Source organism: Chiloscyllium punctatum, chromosome 1 (assembly GCF_047496795.1).
Source record: "Chiloscyllium punctatum isolate Juve2018m chromosome 1, sChiPun1.3, whole genome shotgun sequence".
Lineage (NCBI taxonomy): Eukaryota > Metazoa > Chordata > Chondrichthyes > Orectolobiformes > Hemiscylliidae > Chiloscyllium > Chiloscyllium punctatum.
In genome coordinates this window covers 164293539-164316198 of record NC_092739.1, presented here as the reverse complement: position 1 = coordinate 164316198, position 22660 = coordinate 164293539, and the positions used below count along the sequence as shown (strand labels likewise).

At 48.9% G+C, this 22660-nt stretch overlaps 1 protein-coding gene across 1 annotated transcript in view; it reads left to right on the top strand.

Moving 5' to 3' along the window:
* The window catches only part of dysf (dysferlin, limb girdle muscular dystrophy 2B (autosomal recessive)), a 377035-nt gene that overhangs the window by 3640 nt on the left and 350735 nt on the right, over positions 1-22660 (top strand). The window lies entirely within an intron of this gene.

Genomic DNA, 22660 nt, shown 5'->3' with positions numbered 1-22660 from the left:
TGGGTCTCCGCCTGGTCCCTCGGTGGGTCTCGGCCTGGTCCCTCGGTGAGTCTTGGCCTGGTCCCTCAGTGGGTCTCCGCCTGGTCCCTCGGTGGCTCTTGGCCTGGTCCCTCGGTGAGTCTTGGCCTGGTCCCTCAGTGGGTCTCGGCCTGGTCCCTCGGTGGCTCTTGGCCTGGTCCCTCGGTGGCTCTTGGCCTGGTCCCTCGGTGATTCTTGGCCTGGTCCCTCGGTGGGTCTTGGCCTGGTCCGTTGGTGGGTCTCGGCCTGGTCCCTCAGTGGGTCTTGGTCTGGTTCATCGGCAGGTTTTGGCCTGGTCCCTCGGTGGTTCTCGGCCAGGTCCCTTGGTGGGTTTTGGCCTGGTCCCTCGGTGAGTCCCAGCCTGGTCCCTCAGTGGGTCTCAGCCTGGTCCCTCGGTAGGTTTTGGCCTGGTCCCTCGGTGAGTCCCAGTCTGGTCCCTCAGTGGGTCTCGGCCTGGTCCCTCAGTGGGTCCCAGCCTGGTCCCTTGGTGAGTCTCGGCCTGGTCCCTCAGTGGGTCTTGGCCTGGTCCCTCAGTGGGTCTCAGCCTGGTCCCTCGGTGAGTCTCAGCTTGGTCCCTCGGTGGGTCCCAGCCTGGTCCCTTGGTGAGTCTCGGCCTGGACCCTCAGTAGGTCTTAGCCTGGTCCCTCAGTGGGTCTCAGCCTGGTCGCTCGGTGGGTCTCAGCCTGGTCGCTCGGTGGGTCTCGGGGTGGTCCCTCGGTGGGTTTTGGCCTGGTCCCTTGATGGGTCCCAGCCTGGTCCCTCGGTGGGTCTTGGCCTGGTCCCTTGGTGAGTCTCGGCCTGGTCCCTCAGTGGGTCTTGGCCTGGTCCCTCAGTGGGTCTCGGCCTGGTCCCTCAGTGGGTCTTGGCCTGGTCCCTCAGTGGGTCTCGGCGTGGTCCCTCGGTGGGGTTTGGCTTGGTCCCTCGGTGAGTCTTGGCCTGATCCCTCAGTGGGTCTCGGCCTGGCCCCTCAGTGGGTTTTGGCCTGGTCCCTCGGTGGGTTTTGGCCTGGTCCCTCGGTGATTCCCACCTGGTCTCTCGGTGGGTCTCGGTCTCATCCCTCAGTGGGTCTCGGCCTGGTCCCTCAGTAGGTCTCGGCCTGGTCCCTCGGTGAGTCTCGACCTGGTCCCTCGGTGGGTTTTGGCCTGGTCCCTCGGTGAGTCCCAGCCTGGTCTCTCAGTGGGTCTGAGTCTGGTCCCTCGGTGAGTCTCGGCCTGGCCATTCGGAGATTTCTGGCGGCTCCCGGCCTAGTCTCTCGGTAATATGTCAGCCAGGCTCTCTGTGGTTCATGGTGATGTCTTGGCTCGGTGTGTGAGTGGATCCTGGGGGAGATTAGAGAGGTAGCAGTTTCATTAGCGGTGACAGGATCTGCAGTTGCAGCATCAAGAACAGACAGCAGAGTGGGATAGGCAGAGGGCTCCTTAAAGGCTGTTGAACTTTTAACTTATTCCTTTATTTTCCTGGTTTAAACTGCAAAAGATTTTAATGTAAACTATTACCTATTTCTATATTTTTCTCCTACTCTGTGAAGTAATGCTGAATGTTTTAACCCTCGTTTCTTTTACTACCTTGTATCTGAGCTGTTTTTTTGTACCTAGGTACCATGGTTCCTAAGATTGCGCTGTGTGTGTCAACATATACAATTTTCCTGTACTTCAGTACATGAGACAATAAAATCTAACATCTAATTAACTTCCACTTCTGTCATACATTTCCTTGAATCATAGACTTTTACAGAAGAAAAGCAGGCCCTTCAGTTCCTGCAGGCAAATAACCATCCATCTCTTATTGGAGATGGTCATTGCTTGGTATTTGTATAGAATGAATGTCATTTAGCACCAATCTGCCCAAACCTGGGTATTTTCCAAATCTTGTTGCATTTGAACACGGATTGCTTCAGTGTCTGAGGAGGTGGGAATGGTGCTGAACCTCGAGCAATCATCGGTGAACATCCCCACTTCTGACCTTATGATGGAGGGAAGGTCATTGATGAAGCAGCTGAAGATGGTTGGGCCTTGGACACTACCCTGAGGGACTCCTGCAGAGACGTCCTGGAGCTGAGATGACTGACCTCCAACAACCACAACCATCTTCCAATGTGCCAGGTCTGACTCCAACCAGTGGAGAGTTTGCCCAGAAACCCATTGATTCCAGTTTTGCTAGGGCTCCTTGATGCCGCCCTCAGTCAAATGCAGCCTTGATGTCAAGGGCTGTCACTCTCCCCTCCCCTCTGGAGTTCAGCTCTTTAGTCCATGTTTGACCCAAGGCTGTAATGAGGTCAGGATCTGAGTGGCCCTAGTTGAACCCAAACTGGGTGTCACTGAGCAGGTTATTGCTGAGCAGGTGCTGCTTGATAACACTGTTGATGACACCTTCAACTTTCACGATAAAGCCAGCAGTCTGATAAGGTCTATTTCTTTCATGGACAAAAAACATGTTTAGAAAATAATCCTTAGGCTTTGTGCAACTCTATTTGAGAATATATTTTCATGTCCTCTTTTTGGTTTACTATTATCCTTGCTATCCATCTCTCGGCTTTCCGTTGTTTTGAGCTCTCAATATCTTGAGCCCTGCCTTTAAATCCCTTGACGTCCAAAGGGCTCTGGATTTATTTGCTCAGCTCTTTTTCTTTAAGGGAGGATACTTGCTCTGGACCCTTCATCCCCTCTCACTGATTGGGCACTGATTTCCCTTCGAGTTCACCATCCCATTTTAGCTCAGCTAAGTCTCAGCTCAGCCCAGTCAAATTGACATTTCCCAATCAACAGCTTTGATTCCTCATCTGTCTTTGTTCGGTCCAAAACTGTTCAGAATCGATCTGAATTTTAATCACTTCCACGAAAGTATTCTCCAATTGATTCCCCTTTTAGCCGCCCAATTTCATTCCCAACCACAAAGTCTAGAATTATCCCCTCTATCGTTGGGCTTGTTACTTCTGGAGGAAAAAGTTCTCCTGATGGCATTTTGAGAATTTTGTAGCCCCACCCACTGTTTTTCACACTGATTCCAACCCAACCCTAATATCAGGAAGAAATTCCTCTTCAATATTCCTGTTGTTTTATCAGAGATGTACCTACATATCTGACCGGGTAAAAACAATGACTGCAGATACTGAAAACCAAATACTGGATTAGTGGTGCTGGAAGAGCACAGCAGTTCAGGCAGCATCCAACGAGCAGCGAAATCGACGTTTCGGGCAAAAGCCCTTCATCAGTCACCCAAGGCTAGAATCAAACCTGGGACCCTGGAACTGTGAGGTAGCAGTGCTAACCACTGAGCCATCATGCCACTCCTTATTCCATGGACAACCAACGCAGGGGATGGAGAGGCATTGGAAGGGAATTCCAGAGTTGGGCCGAAGGGCCGAAGGGCCTGTTTCCACACTCTAGGAAATCTAATCTAAAAAAAATAGTAATGTGCTCATTGCCCTATTGAACCGTCAGTGCTGTCAGTTCACACATGACTGCCAGCTGATGGAGGAAGATCCCAGTTACAAGAGCAGGGCTGAACAAGGGTGCCCACTTTGAAGAAGTTCTCTGCCTCCCTCAGACGTGCCTCCCATTGACCAACCAGGTTGTACCCTCGACATGTCTTCACCTATCCGCACTTCACTACCCTGCCCCCCCACCCCCTTTATCTGCAGATCCCCTTACTCCCACCCCCAGTCCTGAAGAAGGGTTACACCCGAAATATTAACTTCTCCACCTCCTGATGCTGCCTGCCTTGTTGTGTGTCTCCCAGCCTCCTGCCTGTCCCTCCTGATGCTGCCTGCCTTGCTGTGTTCTTCCAGCCTCCTGCCTGTCCCTCCTGATGGTGCCTGCCTTGCTGTGTTCCCCCAGCCTCCTGCCTGTCCCTCCTGATGGTGCCTGCCTTGCTGTGTTCTCCCAGCCTCCTGCCTGTCTCTCCTGATGCTGCCTGCCTTGCTGTGTTCTTCCAGCCTCCTGCCTGTCCCTCCTGATGGTGCCTGCCTTGCTGTGTTCCCCCAGCCTCCTGCCTGTCCCTCCTGATGCTGCCTGGCTTGCTGTGTTCCCCCAGCCTCCTGCCTGTCCCTCCTGATGCTGCCTGCCTTGCTGTGTTCTCCCAGCCTCCTGCCTGTCCCTCCTGATGCTGCCTGCCTTGCTGTGCTCTTCCAGCCTCCTGTCTGTCCACTGTACAAGGCTCAGGCCAGACTGCATTTGGAATATTGTGAGCAGGTTTGAGCCCTGTATCGAAGGAAGGATGTGCTGTATTGGAAGGAGTCTAGAGGAGGTTCACATAGTGATCCCGGGGGTGAAGGGCTTGTCATATGAGGAGTGGTTGGGGTCTCTGGGACTGTACCCAATGGAGTTTAGAAGGATAAAGGGGAGGGATCTGATTGAAACAGACAGAATACTGAGAGGCCTGGACAGGGTGGATGTGGAGGAGATGTTCCACAGGTAGGAGAGACTAGGACCCCAGGGCACAGCCTCAGGGTGAGGGGATGATCCTTCAGAACGGAGTTGGGGAGGAATTTCTTCAGCCAGAGGGTGGGGAATCTGTGGAACTCATTGTCACAGAGGGCTGGGGAGGGTAAGTCATTGATGGTGTTTAAGACAGAGAAGGGTAGGGTCTTGACTAGTATGGGGGGGGGGGGTTAAAGGTTATGGGGAGAAGGCCGGAGAATGGGGTTGAGAAACATATCGGCCTTGTTTGATTGGTGGACCAGACTCGATGGGCTGAATGATGTAATTCTGCTCTGATGTCTTATGGTCTCTACAAATCTGTATCTGGACATAGGTTGATTTGTGTGTGTGTATATGTATGTGTCTGTCTGTGTGTGTATGTGTCTGTCTGTATGTGTGCGTGTGTGTGTATGTGTGCGTGCGTGTGTATGTCTGTATGTGTATGTGTGTGTGTGAATGTGTGTGTGTGTCTAACTTTATGTGAGTGTATATGTGTGTGTGTCTGTATGTGTGAATGTGTGTGTATGTGTGTGTGTGTCTGTCTGTATGTGTGTGAGTGTGTGTGTGTCTAACTTTATGTGAGTGTATATGTGTGTGTGTCTGTATGTGTGAATGTGTGTGTATTTGTGCGTGTGTGTCTGTATGTGTGTGAGTGTGTGTGTGTATGTGTATGTATGTGTGTGTGTGTGTCTAACTTTATGTGAGTGTATATGTGTGTGTGTCTGTATGTGTGAATGTGTGTGAATGTGTGCAAGTGTGTGTCTGTCTGTCTGTATGTGTGTGTGTGCGTGTGTGCGTGTGCGAGAGAGCTATGTGGAATATTCCAGTGTGAGGGGGTAGAATTTGACATTAGACACCAGCTGTCCTGAACAGCTCATGTCACGTGACCACACAGACTTTGATGTCTTTTCCACTTGAACTGTAACTAACTGTAAAGCTGACAGTGAGCAGGAGCACTTCCTGTACCTGATCTTTGTGAAAATGCAGAGGCCAGGGGGAAATGGTACAGATTAGAAAAATTGCAACTGACATATATTTCATGCATGAATATGTGTAAGTGTCTGAGTTATGTGTTTGAAATCTGAAGTTTGCTATCGCACTGTTGAACTCTGTTCTGCTCAGATGAGGGGGCAGGCCATGGGAATGTGGCACAGACAATCCAGTTTTTTTCAAAACCGAATGCGACAGAGCTTCTGACGAGCTCAGTCCAAGAACTGCACAGGGATACAATAAAACGTGGACTTGCAGTAGTCTTCAATTGTCTGGAACATACAAGTGTTTAGTGGCCCCCAACTTGTGTTCTCTTAGGATACAATTTCCCTGTTCTTCTAGTGTGGAGGTGAACGTGTTCGATGGCAGCTAGAACCCTGACCAGAGAGATCTTATTCAAGACTGAGGTAGACAGATTTTTAATCAGTAAGGGAATCGAGGGTTAAGGGGGAAAGGCAGATGATCAAATCAACCATAGAATGGCACAGCAGACTTGATGGGCTGAATGGCCTACTTCTGGTCCTACATCCTGTGTCTTACTAATTCATCAGATCAACTTTCTGTCCAGGCCCCTCCCCACCAACTGACCTCCCTGGCATCAGGTGTGGAGGTCATCGCTGAGAGACACAGAGAACATCTTCTGGGGTAGTCATGGACAATGTTGGGACTAATGACAAACAAAACGGGTTTGGGTCTTACAGGATGATTTTTGTAAGCCAAAGACAAAGTTGAAGTCTAACCATCCAAGGAAGCAATCTTACATTACTGCTGTTGCCATGTGAGTGAATATAGAAGGACAAAGCTAAGATTGGTTAACTTGTGCCTGGTGAAATGTAGGTAGGAAGGCTTGGATTCCTGGGGCATGAGGAATTCCTGCAAGATGAATCTGATCAGAATTCTTAATTCCAGTTTTTATTGAACTCAAATTCCACCATTGGCCGTGGCAGGATTTGAACCTGCACTCCCAGAATGTTACCTGGGTCTCTGAATTAACAGAGCAGCAATAATACAACTAGGCCATTGCCTCCCCGTCGATCTGTATGCTGTTACAGCACTGGAAACAAGAGGTGCACTTGCGGATTACCTCAGCATTGAGGAATAGGAGAGTGTTTGTGAATTTGCAAGTTGTAAGCTAAAGGTCAGCGAACAAATACCCATAAATTTGCAAGTTCTTCTGCTGAGTGACTGGGATAGTAACATTGTAAAGGACAGAGAGAGAGGCATTCCTGAAATGTGTACAAGATCCTTCCTGAACAGAATGTTTTCATTCCCACCGAAAGGGCAAGGTAGTTCTCTATATTCCTCTGTAGCCATTTGTGGTCAATGAATTAAGGTAATTAACCAAGCTTGTAACATTTTTTTGCGTGCTGCAAGTGATACGTATTGGAAGGCACACAAAACTTATGTTTGTTTTACCAGGATACTTGGGAAGTTTATAATTCTCCTTGATCAATCAGAAATGCCAACTAACCAGCACCCGTTTCTCCAGCAGTATAAATTTGAGATTTGGCATTCTTGCACTCTGTCCTGATGAGTACAACTTGGAAAGCAATGGCAGCTTTGTGCAAGGTTGCAGAGAATATAGTGGAGCAAGTAGAGTTCGTTACATTGGGAGAGTGTTGGCAAATGTAACCACAGTGTCTTTGGGTTGAAAGTAGACAAGAACAAATCACATTGGCTCAGTGGTTAGCACTGCTGCTTCACTGCACCAGGGTCCCAGGGTCCCAGGGTCAATCCCAGCCTTGGGCAACTGTCTGTGTGGAGTTTGCACATTCTCCTCGTGTCTGTGTGGGTTTCCTCCGAGTGCTCTGGTTTCCTCCCACAATTGTAAAGATGTGTAGGTTAGGGTGGATTGGCCATGCTAAATTGCCTGTAGTGTTAGGTGCGTTAGTCAGAGCAGAAAGGGTCTGGGTGGGGGTGGGCTACCCTTTGGAGGGTCAGTGTGGACTTGGAGGGCCTGTTTCCACACTGTAGGGAATCTAATTAGAAGTGAAAATCCTCAGCAGGGGGAGGGCTCATTTGGGTGAGTTGGAGAGGATTCAAAGATTGCCCAAACAAAATGGTAAATAGGTGAAGGGAGCTCTTCAAAGAGGGGGTTGTCTCAGTGTACAATTTCCTATGGGAAGGGGGGGGGAGAAGAAAATGTTTCCAGAGCCAGTGGAGATGCCCTGGATTGTTGGTGAAAGGAACAGAGGAAATAGGGAAGGCTGCAGTTACAGTCTTCCAGTCCAACTTGGAGATGAGGTTGACATAAGATTCTGGGATTGCATGAGGTAAATCCCAGGCCACACCAAGGAAGGGGGTATGAAACGCAGTAATTATTGGCCAGTGAGCCAAACATCAATGTGGAAACTTGTGGAGTTGAAGCGTCTGATACTGGAAAGGCACAGCAGGTCAGGCAGCATCCGAGGAGCAGGAGAGTTGATGTTTCGGGCATAAGCCCATCATCAAGATGACCGGCTGTGCGTTTCCAGTGCCCCACTCTTCAACTCTGATCTCCAGCAACTGCAGTCCTCATGTTCTCTGGGAAACTTCCGGAGACTACAAACAGAGAGAAAGCTAATTGCAACTTGGGAGATCTTGGGTTAATAAATGACTCAAGCTGAAGAAATGTTAGAAACCATAAGGATGATTATAACTAGCTGAGGAATGAATAAACATGCTGGTGAAAATTGGCAGTCATGTGCAGTGCTGGATTAAGTGCAGAAAACGTAAAATAATGTAATTTGCAAGAAGGAAACTGTTATGTGATAGCCAAAACGATACAGTTAAACAAAAGGGGGAGAGAGAGTACAGGGCAATGGGGAGTGAGTGGGGCAGTGGGATTAGTTTGGGATTGATACAAGGCTATGGGGAGACAGTGGGGCAGTGGGATTAGTTTGTGATTGATACAGGGCTATGGGGAGAGAGTGGGGCAGTGGGATTAGTTTGGGATTGATACAGGGCTATGGAGAGAGAGTGGAGCAGTGGGATTAGTTTGGGATTGATACAGGGCTATGGGGAGAGAGTGGGGCAGTGGGATTAGTTTGGGATTGATACAGGGCTATGGAGAGAGAGTGGAGCAGTGGGATTAGTTTGGGATTGATACAGGGCTATGGGGAGAGAGTGGGGCAGTGGGATTAGATTGGGATTGGTACAGGGCTATGGGGAGAGAGTGGGGCAGTGGGATTAGTTTAGGAACAGTACAGGGCTATGGGGAGAGATTGGGGCAGTGGGATTAGTTTGGGATTGATACAGGGCTATGGGGAGAGAGTGGGGCAGTGGGATTAGTTTGGGATTGATACAGGGCTATTGGGAATGAGTGGGGCAGTGGGATTGGTTTGGGGTTGATGCAGGATTATGGGGAGAGAGTGGGGCAGTGGGATTAGTTTGGGATTGATACAGGGCTATGGAGAGAGAGTGGGGCAGTGGGATTAGTTTGGGATTGATACAGGGCTATGGGAAGAGTGGGGCAGTTGGGTTACTTTGGGATTGATACAGGGCTATGGGGAGAGAGTGGGGCAGTGGGATTAGATTGGGATTGGTACAGGGCTATGGGGAGAGAGTGGGGCAGTGGGATTAGTTTAGGAACAGTACAGGGCTATGGGGAGAGATTGGGGCAGTGGGATTAGGTTGGGATTGATACAGGGCTATGGGGAGAGATTGGGACAGTGGGATTAGATTGGGATTGATACAGGGCTATGGGGAGAGTGTGGGGCAGTGGGATTAGTTTGGGATTGATACAGGGCTATGGGGAGAGATTGGGGCAGTGGGATTAGTTTGGGATTGATACAGGGCTATGGAGAGAGAGTGGGGCAGTGGGATTAGTTTGGGATTGATACAGGGCTATGGGAAGAGTGGGGCAGTTGGGTTACTTTGGGATTGATACAGGGCTATGGGGAGAGAGTGGGACAGTGGGATTAGGTTGGGATTGATACAGGGCTATGGGGAGAGATTGGGACAGTGGGATTAGATTGGGATTGATACAGGGCTATGGGGAGAGTTTGGGGCAGTGGGATTAGTTTGGGATTGATACAGGGATATGGGGAGAGATTGGGGCAGTGGGATTAGTTTGGGATTGATACAGGGCTATGGGGAGAGATTGGGGCAGTGGGATTAGTTTGGGATTGATACAGGGCTATGGGGAGGGAGTGGGGCAGTGGGGTTAGTTTGGGATTGATACGGGGCTATGGGGAGACAGTTGGGGCAGTGGGATTAGTTTGGGATTGATACAGGGCTATTGGGAGAGAGTGGGGCAGTGGGATAATTTTGGGATTGATACAGGCTCTGGGGAGAGAGTGGGGCAGTGGCTTTAGTTTGGGATTGATACAGGGCTATCGGGAGAGTGGAGCTGAAAAATGTGTTGCTGGAAAAGCGCAGCAGGTCAGGCAGCATCCAAGGAGCAGGAGAATCGACATTTTGGGCATTAGCCCTTCTTCCTCATTCCTGAAGAAGGGCTTATGCCTGAAACATCGACTCTCCTGTTCCTTGGATGCTGCCTGACCTGCTGCGCTTTTCCAGCAACACATGTTTCAGCTCTGATCTCCAGCCTCTGCAGTCCTCTGTTTCTCCTATGGGGAGAGTGGGATAGTGGGATTAGTTTGGGATTGATACAGGGCTATGGGGAGAGAGTTGGGCAGTGGGAATACAGCACAGGAACACACTGTTTGGACTTCCAAGACCTGGCTGATACATTGTCCCTTTTCTAAACTAACGCCCTTTGCCTCTATACACCCCTGTATTCCCTGCATGTTCATATATCTATCAAGATGCCTCTTAAACATTGTTATTGTATCTGCCCCCACCACTTCCTCTGGCAGCACATTACACTGACTGACCACTCCCTGGGTAAAACAAACCTGCCCTTCACATCACCGTTAAACTTTCTCCATTTGCGTGAAACCTGTGGCCCCTTGTAATTGACTTTCTACCCTGGGGAGAAGGTCTCTGACTGTTCAATCTATCCTTGCCTCTTATAATGTTGTGACCTTTTATCAGATCATCCCTCAGCCTCCAATGTTCAAGTGAAAACAAATCAAGTTTGTTCAACCTCTCCTCATCGCTCATACCCTTGAACCAGGCAATGTCCTGTACCTTTCCTGTACCCTCTCCAAACCCAGCACATCCTCCTGGTAGTGGGGTGACCAGAACTGTCTACATTATTCCAAATGAGGCCTAACAAAAGTTCTATCTCACTGTAGCATGACTTGCCAACTTTAACACTCTGTGCCCCAAGTGATGAAGTTGTTGCATTCCTTCTTGACCACCTTATCCATTTGTGTTGCCATTTTCAGGGAACAGTGGACTTGCACACCTCGATCCCCCTGTGTATTAATGCTGCTAAGGATTCTGTCATTTGCTGTAAACTTCCCACCTGCATTCGACCTTCCAAAACGCATGACCTCACATGTGTCTGGATTACATTCCATCTGCAATTTCTCTGCTCAAGTCGCAAGCCTATCTGTATCCTTTGGCAACTCTCCTCACAATTCGCAATTTCCCAAATCTTTGTGTCATCTGTAAACTTGGTAATCGGACCACCTACATTCTCCTCCAGATCAATTTCTATGTTTTACAAAGAGCAGAGGTCCCAGCACTGACCGTTGCTGAGCACCACTGACCACAGACCTCCAGTCAGAAAAACGTGCTTCCATTGTCGTTCTCTGCCTTCTATGACCCAGCCAGTTTTGTATCCATCTTACCAGCTCACCCTGGATCCCACGTGACTCCACCTTTTGTATCGGCCTGCCATGTGGGGCATTGTCAAAGACCTTGCGAAGGTCCATTTCGACAACATTTAAAAGCCATTTGGACAGGTACACGAATAGAAAAGGCTTAGAGGGATATGTATTTTCAAAAGGAATTGATATGGTATTTCAGGATATAGGGATAAAACACTGGTAATGAAGGACAAAGAAAGTATAAAACACAAAGATAAAATTTACTGGAGCTAAGGGGATAATGGGTTAGAAAACCATTACCGATGGGGTAAACATTCCAGAGCAACTTAACTTTTTAAGGCAAGGTTGATTAGGGATAGTCAGCATAGGAAATCCTGAAGAAGGTCTCATGCCCAAAACGTCGATTCTCCTGCTCCTTGGATGCTGCCTGACCTGCTGCGCTTTTCCAGCAACACATTTTCAGCTCCAATCTCCAGCATCTGCAGTCCTCACTTTCTCCCCATAGAAAATCATGTCTCACTAACTTGATTGAGTTTTTGAAGAAGTGACAAATAAGATTGATGACGGCAGAGTGTTGGACATTGACTACACAGACTGCAGCAAGGTGTTCGACAAGTTTTTGCATGGTAGACTGGTCAGCAAGGTTGGATCACATGGATGACAAGGAAAGCTGGCTAATTGGATACAAGGTGGCTTGAGAGTGGGAGACAGAGTGTGGTGGTGAAGGGTTATTTTTCAGACTGGAGGCCTGTGACCAGCGGTGTGCCTCAAGGATCGTTGCTGGGTCCACTGCTTTTTTGCCATTTATATAAATGATTTGAATGTTAATATAGAAGGTATGGTTAGTAAGTTTGCAGATGACAAAGTTGGAGGTGCAATGGACAGTGAAGAGAGTTACCTCGGAGTACAATGGAATCTTTACTCTGGTAGGCCAAGGAAATGCAGAAGGAGTTTAATTCAGATAAATGGGACATATTGCATTTTGCTACCAGGGCAGGACTTAAACACTTAATGGTAGGGCCCTGGTTTGCCGAATAAAGAGTACAGGCGCTCCTTGAAAAATGGAGTCACAGTTAGATCGGATAGTGAAGAAGATGTTAGTCTACTTACCTTCATTGGTCAGTGCGTTGAGTACAGGAGTTGGGAGGTCATGGTGCAGCCTCACAGGACATTGGTTAGGCCACTTTTGGAATTGTTCATTTCTGGTCTCCCTGTTATAGGAAACATTTTGTTAAACTTGAAAGAAATGCAGAAAAGATTCACAAGGATGTTGCCAGGGTTGGAGGGTTTGAGCTATAGGGAGAGGCTGAACAGGCTGGGGCTGTTTTCCCTGGAGCGTCGGAGGCTGAGGGGTGACCTTATAGAGGTTTACAAAATTATGAGGGGCATGTATAAAGTGAATAGACAAAGTCATTTTAACAAAGTAGTGAAGTCCAACGCTAGAGGGTAAATATGACAGGGAAAGGTTTAAAAGGGACCTAAGGGCAATTTTTTAATGCAGTGGGATGATATGCATCGATAGCACTGCCAGAGGAAGTGGTGGAGGCTGGTACAATGACAACATTTAAAAGGTATCTGGATGGGGATATGAATAGGAAGGGTTTCAAGGGGTATGGACAAATGGAACTAGATTAGGTTAGGATATCTGGTCAGCATGGATGAGTTGGGCCGAAGGGTCTGTTTCCATGTCGTATATCTCTGTGACTGTGTGACTCTAAATGGGACTGGGTTAGTTTCGGATATTTGGTCAGCATGGACAAGTTGGACCGAAGGGTCGGTTTCCGTGCTGTACGTCAGTATGACTCTAAGACTAAGCAGCGGTGTTTTAACTAGCACATGAATCATAAAGAAACATCTCAGCAACTCTTGTGAGCAGGAATCACTGACCAGCTTTCCCTGCATCCACAACACCAATGTTTTCTTTTTGCCTGTCTGGTTAAGATGGTTAGAATGTTAACTGTTAGATTTATATGTCAAAGGTTAATAATGCCTTTCCTGTAGCTTGAGTCTAGTTACTTGTAACAAATAATCATTTTTGTTGGATACATAAACCTGCCTCGATCTGTCTGTCATCCTGTGTCAATAAGATAGATAAACACTTTTAAAAATAATTAAGTTTTGCGATGACTTAGGGAACAACGGGATATGATTTCCACCATGTTACCCCTAGTGAGTCATGAAAGTACCTCATGCAAACAGTTAACAATTGGTTAAAAAAAAGACCGCTTGAAACACAGAAGCCTCATCATCTTGACAAGTTATAATTGGTTAATTATTAAGAAGACCAAACCTCACAACAGTGACACGTCAACCGAATGGCGTTGGGGACATGGTTCCTGTACCTAAACCCAATGGCTCGGTCTGAAAGTATTTTGACCAGAGGGCTTGTGAGTAATTTGAAAATGCCTCCGGGACTGATGGCCTCATCTTTAATGATGATTTTACCTTGGGATCCATTCACTTCATTGTCAACGGTGTTGGAATAATGACAAACCCACAGAAAGCAAAAAGGAGCATCCTAATGTGAAATCAGTTCATGACTTTTAGGGATGGTAACTCCAGGATGATAGCTTCATCCTGGTGGTCATCGACAACATAATCCTTGAGGGAGCTCCTCAAAAAGACTCATTCTGGGAGCATGTGCTCCAAAAGGTCATGGATACTTAACGAGTTTTGAGAAGATTTGTAGCTCAGGTTGAGGTTTTGGATGTCGGTTTGCTCGCTGAGCTGAAAGGTTCATTTCCAACCCAAAGAAACCCAAACATATAAATAGAAAGCAGGAATCATGTACAGTTCTTCGCATGAGGTCCACTGAAGATGTTACCTAGTAAGGTAGCGAAACATCTGGAAATGAACCTTTCAGCTCAGCGAGCAAACCTACATCCAAAAGGTCATGGATATGCTGATGTCCACCAACATCCCTGTGCTGGTTGCAGAGGTCACACCTCAATTTGAAAATTCTGATCCTTGTCGTGAAACCCCTCTTTGGCCTTGCCACTAGCTCCCACCTCTGTCACCTTCTCCAGCTGTACATTACACCCCACGGTTTACCCTCTCTGAGCTTCTCCGATTGTAGTTGTTCCACTGTTGGTGGTCATGGTTTCAGCTGTCTGGACCCCAGGTTCTGGAATTCCCTCTGTACAGCTCTCTATCTTGACCTCTGTCAAACTGACCACTTTGACCAAGCTTTAGGTCATCACACCTGATCTCTCTGTACGTGGCTTGGTGTCAATTGTTCTCTGCTACACTCCCGTAACACCCTGGACGTTTCATGATATTTCATGACATTTCTTGTTTCTGTTACTCAGGTGGCATTCCGAAGTGCTGGTGTAACAACACCAGGAATGAGTTTAAGATAGACACATACGAACTCGGAGCGGGAGTAGGCCATTCGGTCCTTTAGGCCTGCTACACCATGGCTAAACCTTTATCTCAACCATATTCCTGCCTTCTTCCCATACTATTGATGCCTTTAAAATCTAAAAATGTATCTATCTCTTTTCTAAATATATTCACAGCCTTCTCTGATTTAGAGAATTCCACAGGCTCACAACCCTTCGAGTGAAGGAATTTTTCCTCATCTCAGTCCGAAATGGACTACCCCATATACGGACACTGTGTCCCCTGGTTCGAGACTCACCCAACAAGGGGAAACATCCTCCCAGAATCTACTCTGAATAGCCCTGTTAGAACTTTATATGTTTCAAACAGATCCCCTTCTATCCTTCTAAACTCTTGTGAATAAATCAAGCCAATCTCTGCCAATCAGCCAGGTGAACCCCCGGTGTGCTCCCTCTATCCCCTTCCTTAGGGAGGGAGACCAGAACTGCTCATGATACTCCAACTGTGATCTCACCAATGCGTTGTCTAACTGCAGTAAGCCATCCCTGCTTCTGAACTCAAACCCTCTTGCAATGAAGGTCAGTGTACCATTTCCCTTCCTCATTGTTTGCTGAACCCATCTGTCTACTTCCATTGACTGGTGTACAAGGACACCCAGATCCCTTTGTACATTCACACTTCCCAATATTTCACCATTTAAATGTGTATATCTGTATTTTACACTGAAGTGTGTGTGTAACTTCACATTCTGCCGTGTTATACTGCATCTGCCATATATTTGGCCACTTACTCAACTTATTTAAATCACCTTGAAGCCATTTTGCATTCACCTCACCGCTCTCAATTTTTTGCCGTCAGCAAACTTGGAATGTTAGTTGGTTCCCCTGTTCAGGTCATTTATAGATATCGCGAGGGACCCTCCAACCACAGGGCAGCAACATCGACTTCACCAGTTTCCTCATCTCCCCTCCCCCCCATCTCATCCTAGATCCAGGCCTCCAACTCAGCACCGCCCTCTTGAACTGTCCTACGTGTCCTTCTACAATTCCACTTATCCATTCCACCCTCCCCTGGGACCTATCACCATCACTCCAACCTGATCCCCCAATGGCCTTCCCAGCTACATCACTGCCACCTACACACCCACCCTTCTGTTATCTTTTACCCCCTTCATCCCCTCAATCCCAACAAAATTTCTTATAAAGGCCTTATGCCCCAAACGTCGATTCTCCTGCTCCTCGGATGCTGCCTGACCTGCTGTGCTTTTCCAGCGCCACACTTTTCGATTCTGATTCTCCAGCATCTGCCGTCCTCACATTCTCCTCGGGTTCAAGAACCAAATCCTTGCAATACCCCACTAGTCACTGCATGCCGGTTAGAAGAAGAGCATTTATTCCCATTCCCTGTTTCCTGTTTGTCAACCAATTCTCACTCTATATTATCTCCTACCTCGTATGCTTTAACTTGACCTTCTAACCTCTTATGAAGGAACTTGTCAAAAATCTTCTGAAAATCCAAATATCCCACATAAGGTTCACCCTTATCTACTTTACCAGCTAAAACTCAAAAAACTCAAAAATATTTGTAAATCATGATTTCATTTCCAGAAACTCTCCGAGCTATGCGCATTAATATTAATGCTTTCCAACTGTTCTGAGATTATATCTTTTATAATTGACTCTTGCATTTTCTCCTCTACTGATGCTTACTCTTTCATTGGATGAAGGTGTCATTGGGGAGGCAACATTTATTGACCATAGGGCAGTTAAGAGTCAACCACATTGCTGTGGGTCTGGAGTCACATATAGGCCAGACCAGGTCAGGATGGCAGTTTCCATCCCAAAAGGGAATCAGTGAACCAAATGGGTTTTTCCCAACATTCAGTGATGGATTTATAGGCATCATAGATTTGTAATTCCAGTTATTTAAGGAACCCGAATTCTGTAGAGGCAGGATTTGAACACAGGCCCCCAGAACGTCATCTGGGTCTCAAGATTTACAACTGAGCAATAATTCTACTCAGCCATCACCTTCCCAACAAACTAGACAAACTAATCTATAAATTTGTTTGCCAATCCCCGGCTGTTTAAGGAGTGTAAAGTTGGGAGGGAGGGTTATGCAGTGTAAAGGGAGGGAGGGTTATGCAGTGTAAGATGAGGGAGGGTTATGCAGTGTATGGGGAGGGAGGGTTATGCAGTGTAAGGGGGAGAGGGTGATGCAGTGCAAGGGGAGGGAGGGTTATGCCGTGGAAGGGGAGGGAGTGTTATGGAGTGTAACGGGAGGGCAGGGTATGCAGTGTAAGGATAGAGAGGGATATGCAGTGTAAGGGGAGGGAAGGGTATGCAGTATAAGGAGAATGAGGGTTATGCAGTGTAAGGGGAGGGACGGTTATGCAATGGAAGGGTAGGGAGGGTTATGCAGTCTAAAGGATAGGGAGGGTTATGCAATGGAAGGGTAGGGAGGGTTATGCCGTGTAAGGGGAGGGAATGTTATGCAGTGTAAGGGGAGTGAGGATTATACAGTGTAAGGGGAAGGAGGGTTATGCAGTGTAAGGGGAGGGAGGGTTAGGCAGTGTAAGGGTAGGGACGGTTATGCAGTATAAGGATAGGGAGGGTTATGCAGTGTAAGTGGAGGGAGGGTTATGCAGTGTAAGGGTAGGAAGGGTTATGCAGTGTAAGGGGAGGGAGGGTTATGCAGTGTAAGGAGAGGGAGGGTAATGCAGTGTAAGGGTAGGGTGGGTTATGCAGTGTAAGGATAGGGAGGGTAATGCAGTGTAAAGGGAGGGAAGGTTATGCAGTGTAAGGGGAGGGAGGGTTATGCAGTGTAAGAGTAGGGAGGGTTATGCAGTGTAAGGATAGGGGCGGTTATGTCGTGTAAGGGGAGGGAGGGTTATGCAGTGTAAGGGTAGGGAGGGTTATGCAGTGTAAGGGGAGGGAGGGTTATGCAGTGTAAGGGTAGGGAGGGGTATGCAGTGTATGGAGGGAGGGTGATGCAATGTAAGGGGCGGGAGGGTGATGCAGGGTAAGGGGAGGGAGTGATATGCAGTGTAAGGGGAGGGAGGGTTACGCAGTGTAGGATGAGGGAGGGTTGTGCAGTGTAAGGGGAGGGAGGGTTATGGAGTATAAGGGGCGAGAGCGTGATGCAGTGTAAGGGGAGGGAGGGTTGTGCAGTGTAAGAGGAGGGAGTGTTATGGAGTGTAACTGGAGTGCGGGGTATGCAGTGTAAGGATAGAGAGAGAGATATGCAGTGTAAGGGGAGGGAAGGGTATGCAGTATAAGGGGGAGGAAGGATGTGCAGAGTAAGTGGAGTGAGGGTTATGTCGTGTAAGGTGAGGGCGGGTTATGCAATTTAAGGGGCGGGAGGGTGATGCAGTGTAAGGATAGGGAGGGTTGTGCAGTGTAAGGGGAGGGAAGGGTATGCAGTGTAAGGGGACGGAGGGGTATGCAGTGTAAGTGGAGGGAGGGTTATGCGGTGTAAGGGGAGGGAGGGTGATGCAGTGTAAGGGGAGCTGAAAATGTGTTGCTGGAAAAGCGCAGCAGGTCAGGCAGCATCCAAGGAGCAGGAGAATCGACGTTTCGGGCATGAGCCCTTCTTCAGGAATTCCAGAAACATCGATTCCCCTGCTCGTTGGATGCTGCCTGACCTGCTGCACTTTTCCAGCAACACATTTTCAGCTCCGATCTCCAGCATCTGGAGTCCTCACTTTCTCCCAGTGTAAGGGGAGGGAGGATGATGCAGAGTAAGGGGAGGGAGGGTTATGGAGTTTAACCGGAGTGCGGGATATGCAGTGTAAGGATAGAGAGAGACATCCAGTGTAAGGGGAGGGAAGGGTATGCAGTATAAGGGGGAGGAGGGTTATGCAGAGTAAGGGGAGTGAGGGTTACGTAGTGTAAGGTGAGGGCGGGTTATGCAGTGTCAGGGAGGGAGGGTGATAGAGTGTAAGTGGAGGGAGGGTCATGCTTGTAAGGGGTGGGAGGGTTATGCAGTGTAAGGGGAGGGAGGGTTGTTCAGTATAAGGATAGGGAGGGTTATGCAGTGTAAGGGGAGGGAGGCTTATGCAGTGTAAGGGGAGGGAGGGTTATGCAGTGTGAGGATAGGGAGGGTTGTGCAGTGTAAGGGGAGCTGAAAATGTGTTGCTGGAAAAGCGCAGCAGGGCAGACAGCATCCAAGGAGCAGGAGAATCGACGTTTCGGGCATGAGCCCTTCTTCAGGAATTCCTGAAACGTCGATTCTCCTGCTCGTTGGATGCTGCCTGACCTGCTGCGCTTTTCCAGCAAGACATTTTCAGCTCCGATCTCCAGCATCTGGAGTCCTCACTTTCTCCCAGTGTAAGGGGAGGGAGGGTTATGCAGTGTAAGGATAGGGAGGGTGATGCAGTGTAAGGGTAGGGAGGGTTATGCAGTGTAAGTGGAGGGTGGGTTATGCAGTGTATGGGGAGCGAAGGTTATGCAGTGTAAGGGGAGGAAGGGTTATGCAGTGTAAGGATAGGGAGGGTGATGCAGTGTAAGGGTAGGGAGGGTTATGCAGTGTAAGTGGAGGGAGGGTTATGCAGTGTGAGGATAGGGTGGGTTATGCAGTGTAAGGGGAGCTGAAAATGTGTTGCCGGAAAAGCGCAGCAGGTCAAGCAGCATCCAAGGAGCAGTAGAATCGACGTTTCGGGCATGAGCCCTTCTTCAGGAATTCCTGAAACGTCGATTCTCCTGCTCGTTGGATACTGCCTGACCTGCTGCGCTTTTCCAGCAACACATTTTCAGCTCCGATCTCCAGCATCTGCAGTCCTCACTTTCTCCCAGTGTAAGAGGAGGGAGGGTTAGGCAGTGTAAGGGGTGGGAGGGTTATGCAGTGTAAGGGGAGAGAGGGTTATGCACTGTAAGGATAGGGAGGTTTGAGCAGTGTAAGGGAGGGAGGGTGATGCAGTGTAACCCGAGTGTGGGGTATGCAGTGTAAGGATAGAGAGAGATAGGCAGTGTAAGGGGAGGGAAGGGTATGCAGTATAAGGGGAAGGAGGTATATGCAGTGTAAGGAGTGAGTGTTATGCAGTGTAAGGGGAGGGCGAGTTATGTAGTGTCAGGGGAGGGAATGTTATGCAGTGTAAGGGGTGGAAAGGGTATGTAGTATAAGGGGAAGGGAGAGTTATGCAGTGTAAGGGGTGTGAGGGGTATGCAGTGTAAGGACACGGAATGTTATGGAGTGTAAGGGTAGGGAGGGTTATGCAGTGTAAGGGGAGGGCGGGTTATGCAGTGTAAGGGGAGGGAACATTATGCAGTGTAAGTGGAGGGTGGGTCATGCTTGTAAGGGGGGGGAGGGTTATGCAGTGTAAGGGTAGGGTCGGTTATGCAGTGTAAGGGAAGCGATGTTTATGCAGTGTAAGGGGAGGGAGGGGTATGCAGTGTAAGGATAGGTACGGTTATGGAGTGTAAGTGTAGGGAGGGTCATTCAATGGAAGGGTGGGGAGGGGTATGCAGTCTAAAGATAGGGAGGATTTTGCAATGTAAGTGGAGGGAGGGTTATGCAGTGTAACGGGAGGGCCGGCTATGCAGTGTAAGGACAAGGCGCGTAATGCAGTGTAAGGGGAGAGAGGGTTATACGGTGTAAGTTTTGGGAGGGTTTTACAGTGTAAGGGTAGGGAGGGTTATGCAGTGTAAGGGTAGAGAGGGTTATGCAGTGCAAGGGGAAGGAGGGTTATGCTGTGCAAGGGCTGGGAGGGTATTGCAGTCAAAGGAGAGGGAGTGTTATGCAGTGTAAGGTTGGGAGGGTTATGCAGTGTAAGGGGAGGGAGTGTTATGCAGTGTATGGAGGGAGGGTGATGCAATGTAAGGGGCAGGAGGGTGATGCAGGGTAAGGGGAGGGAGTGATATGCAGTGTAAGGGGAGGGAGGGTTATGAAGTGTATGGAGGGAGGGTGATGCAATGTAAGGGGCGGGAGGGTGATGCAGGGTAAGGGGAGGGAGGGTTACACAGTGTAGGATGAGGGAGGGTTATACAGTGTAATGTGAGAGAGAGTCATGCTTGTAAGGGGAGAGAGGGTTATACGGTGTAAGTTTTGGGAGGATTATACAGTGTAAGGGTAGAGAGGGTTATGCAGTGTAAGGGGAGGCAGGGTATTGCAGTCAAAGGAGAGGGAGTGTTATGCAGTGTAAGGTTGGGAGGATTATGCAGTGTCAGGGGAGGGAACGTTATGCGGTGTAAGGGGAGGGAGGTCTATGCAGTGTAAGGATAGGGAGGGTTATGCCCTGTAAGGACAGGGAGCATTATGTAGTGTAACGGGAGGGTGGGTTGTGCATTGCAAGTGGAGGGAGGGTTATGCGGTGTAAGGTTGGGGAGGGTTATGCATTTTAAATAGAGGGAGGGTTATGCAGTGTAATGGTAGGGAGGGTTATGCAGTGTAAGTGGAGGGAGGGTTATGCAGTGTTGGGGTGTGAGTGTTATGCAGTGTAAGGCGAAGGGAGGGTTATGCTGTGCAAGGGCTGGGAGGGTATTGCCGTCAAAGGGGAGGGAGGGTTATGCAGTGTAAGGGGAGGGAGGTTGATGCTGTGTAAGGGGAGGGAAGGTCATGCAGTGTAAGGAGAGGGAGGTTATGCAGTGTAAGGGGAGGGAGGGTAGTGCAGTGTAAGTGGAGGGAGGGTTATGCAGTGTGAGGGGAGGGAGGGTTATGCATTGTCAGGGTAGAGAGGGTTATGCAGTGTCAGGATAGGGTGGTTAAGCAGTTTAAGGAGAGGGAGGTTATGCAGTGTCGGGATAGGGAGGGTTGTGGAGTGAAAGTGGAGGCAGGATTATGCAGTGTAAGTATAGGAAGGGTTATGCAGAGTAAGGGGAGGGAGGGTTATGGAGTGTAAGGGTAGGGAGGTTTATGCAGTGCAAGGGGAGGGAGGGTTATGCAGTGTATTTGGATGGAGGGTTTTGCAGTGTATTGGGAGGGAAGGCTATGCAGTGTAAGAGTAGGGAGGATTATGCAGTGTAACAGGAGGAGGGTTATGCAGTGTAAGGGGAGGGAGGGGTATGCAATGTAGTAGGTGGGAGGGTGATGCAGTGTAAGGATAGGGAGGGTTTTGCAGTGTAACGATAGGGAGGGTTATGCAGTGTAAGGATAGGAAGGGTTATGCAGAGTAAGGTTAGGGACGGTTATGGAATGTAAGGGTAGGGAGGTTTATGCAGTATAAGGGTAGGGAGGGTTATGCAGTCTCAGGGTAGAGAGGGTTATGCAGTATAAGGGTAGGGAGGGTTATGCAGTCTCAGGGTAGAGAGGGTTATGCAGTATAAGGGTAGGGAGGGTTATGCAGTGTAAGGGGAGGGAGGGTTATGCAGTATAAGGGTAGGGAGGGTTATGCGCTGTCATGATAGGGAGGGGCATGCAGTGTCAGTGGAGGGAGGGGTATGCTATACATGGTTAGAGAGGTTTATGCAATGCATGGGGTGGGAGGGATATGTTGTGTAAGGGGAGGGACGGTTATGCAGTGTAAGGGGGGGAGGGTTCTGCAGTGTAAGGGGAGGTAGGGTTATGCAGTGTAAGGGGAGGGACGGTTATGCAGTGTAAGGGGGGGAGGGTTATGCAGTGTAAGGGGAGGTAGGGTTATGCAGTGTAAGGGGAGGGAGGGTTATGCAGTGTAAGGGGAGGGAGGCTGATGCAGTGTAAGGTGTGAGAAGGTTATGCAGTATAAGGATAGGGAGGGTTATGCGCTGTCATGATAGGGAGGGGCATGCAGTGTCAGTGGAGGGAGGGATCCGCTATGCAGGGTTAGAGAGGTTTATGCAATTCAAGGATGGGAGGGATATGTAGTGTAAATGGGGAGGGATGGTTATGCAGTGTAAGGGGAGGGAGGCTGATGCAGTGTAAGGGGAGGGAGGGTTATGCGGTATAAGGGTAGGGACGGTTATGCAGTGTAAGGGGAGGGACGGTTATGCAGTGTAAGGGGGGGGAGGGTTGTGCTGTGTAAGGGGAGGGAGGCTGATGCAGTGTAAGGGGAAGGAGGCTTCTGTCGTGCAAGGGGTGGGAGGGGTATGCAGTGTCAGTGGAGGGAGGGATATGCTATGCAAGGGTAGGGAGGTTTATGCAATGCAATGGGTGGGAGTGTTATACAGTGTAAAGGGAGGGATGGTTATGCAGTGTAAGGGGATGGAGGGTTCTGCAGTGTAAGGGGAGGTAGGGTTATGCAGTGTAACAGGAGGGAAGGTCATGCAGAGTCAGGGTAGGGAGGGTTATGCAGTGTAAGGATAGGGAGGGTTATGCGCTGTC